We start from the raw sequence: 3,072 nt of genomic DNA on the forward strand, positions 1-3,072 counted from the left end.
CATAGTGTTGGGTTTGTTCACCCACACGCCAACCATGTTATTTTCAGCGTAATTTCACTCTCAAAAGTTGAAGGATTTACGTTCTTGATAGGTGTTCTTGGAGTTCATTCTAAATCTTGTTTTGTTGGGGTTTTGATGATTTCTTGAGATTAAAGTGATTGTTTTGAGTGTTATTTTAAGTGGATTAGTGTGTACTTATGTTGGGTAATTGAATTTCTAAGGAAAACTTGAGAAAAGAAATCGATTAAAAAGCGATTTAGGATCAGAAAACGAGAGGCGAAATACGTCGAACTTGGCCTGGGAAGAGGCTGGGGCGGCGCGCTCTAGATGTGCCCAAGGGGCTAGGGTGGCTCCCCTGCAGTGCCCCCATATGAAGCCTCTGAAGTTAGGGGTTGGCGCCTTGTCACGCCCCAAGTCTACACCCTGGACGTGGCCGGCACTCGAAGACTATTGCTGGCCCCAATCGAACCCTTGGCCTGGCTTACTTAACTCAGCGGAAGACAATATTCATATAATAACTTAAAGAAAAAATATCTTAGCCAAAATGGCAACTCAAGTCTTAAGCGATACAAATGAAATGAATAAGACTAAAGCACTAATATCTGACTGTCTAAGAAGCCTCTAATAATAACTGAGATGGATGTTGGGACAAACCTCACAACATCCAAATAAGCTAAACTAGAAAGCAATGAAATGAATCCTCTAGAATGCAAAGAGGCTTACCAACAGACTCTGAAATTCTCACTGGATCAACGATCCGCCGAAATGCCGATCCTAGTTACCTGTGTCTGCATCATAAGACGATACAGGCCAACTGACATCTGTACATTGAATGTACGAGTATGCGAGTTGGAATGCTAAAACAACATAGGCTAGAAAGAATCTGAGAGAAACTGAAGAACTTACCTGGCTCAACTCAACTCAACATGACTGAACTCATTTCAATATAAAGCAGTTTAAAAAAAGTGCAATATAGAGAAAAGTTGTTTAAAAACATTATATTAACTCAATGTGGATGCAAAGATACAAATAACTCTGAGATGTATGTTAAAATACAAATAAACTGATGTATATAAAAATACAATACTTTTGTGGGAGTTTTTCTAACCGGCAACCATCACAGTGCTTAACCGTGCCATGGTAGTTCCACCACTAGGTGCAAAGCATGTTATGACTCAAACGAGTGCTTCAAATAATAATATTACGAATAGAGATCTTCTTGATGAACTTTTAACTAAAAAAGTTTGTTAGTTGAACACTTTCCAATTCTATTACTCATATTCGCACTAGTAAGAAATTACAAGTTGTTGAAAGTTGTTATTTTTCTCCACATATACTACAATATGTGATTTCTTTGTGAGGAGGATGAATTGTTGGATAATTGTTTTTCTAATGCCGCTAGGGAGGATGGCATCTCTCCTAAACTACAAAGAAGTGAAAATGAAACAATAAATACAAAAAAACACGGTAGACATCATAGTTGGGATGATAAAGTGTTATGGCATAAAATTTTCCCTCTCCCGCAGTTACCTTATACCTGGTGAATTCCGTCCAGATTCTATGAGTTAGTTTCAGTCCAAGTTGGGGAAAAGAATAGAGTGTGAGTAAGTTAATTTTAAATGGGTCCAATTTTTTGGGGGACCTCTAACAAGAGGCCATATGGCAAAACTGTTTATACAAAATCACTAATAAAACTAATGATATAACTGAACATGATTTATAATAGCGCATAAATGTGCCAAACTCTTAACGAAATAGATGAGTCATTTCTAATAGTTCGATGGCAAATTTGAAGATTTTCCCTATTATTATTAATAAAAAGTACATAAAGAGAAGAATTTGTTTAATTGAATTACCAACTTGTATACGTGATACGCTTAAAATATAATTAATAATTAACATAATTTGATTTATTATAACTGATTATTTATGGTTTATTATAAATTTATTAAATAAAATTACCTATAATTACATTTAAATAACTTGCTTGCATGAAAGATTCATCAAATCAAGTTGTAGAAGGAAAGTGACTAGAAAATAAAATAAAATATGATTAATCACAGTAATCTAATCTTAAATATATGAAATCAATCTTTATTAGAAAAATAATTATAGTGTCATTTACCTTCCAAATTTAATGCCAAAATATTCCTATAAATTCCTATCTTTTTTCCCCAACATTGTAAATTTTCATCAAACACATTTCTCTATAATTACTATTATGAATACGACCACCCACTCTACTCTTGTTCAAGGTCCCCGAAAGATTAGGAAGACTATCACCCAATTTGAGCAACTGACCAGGTTGTTAGTGCTTCCATTTGCATTCGCTCTTGCACATGTTTTTCCACATTGGTTGGAGGGAATGGTCCAACTTGTAGAGGAAGGGAACATGCATCGTTTTGAATTATTGGATGTTACTGAAGAGAACAACCATAAAAATGATGAAGGCGCTTATGTTGTAAAAATGCAGCCATGTAAGGATTATGCAATAGTTTGTGCGGATTTGTTCGAAAATCGTGGATTGAGCTATGGTGATGAGATTGAACTCTATTGGGACACTAATTCGCACAACTTTAAATTTAAGTTAATTAATTAGGATCTTATTTCTTTAAATCTTATGATGTTTTTTGAGAGGAGATCCAATGACTTTTATAGTTATATTCGAAATAAAGTAAGAATATTTAAATTTTATTGTTTTTCTTTTCCTAATTCTTTGAATGTCATGTTACTCTATCATTTATTTTATGTGATTTAATTTAACAAGATATGAATTTTAAGAAAGTAATAAAAAATTTTGAATAGTGTACTCAAATGCGTATAATATATCAAAATATCATTAATTTTTTTTCAAGATCAACAAAATTTTTTGCCCAACTTTTCCTATATGCCCTTTTTTATAAATGTAATTAAGTATTACTAAAATATCCTAACATTGCTTATGTTATAGAAATTACATATCAATTCCCCATAACAATGCTCATGTCAAGTCTATGTATTCACAATTTCTTCAATTATTACTTGTGAATGGAAATTCGTTGATGGAAATAATTGGGGGAAGAAGCGCACATA

The sequence above is a fragment of the Solanum tuberosum genome, unplaced genomic scaffold, assembly GCF_000226075.1.
Source record: "Solanum tuberosum cultivar DM 1-3 516 R44 unplaced genomic scaffold, SolTub_3.0 scf00871, whole genome shotgun sequence".
NCBI lineage: Eukaryota > Viridiplantae > Streptophyta > Magnoliopsida > Solanales > Solanaceae > Solanum > Solanum tuberosum.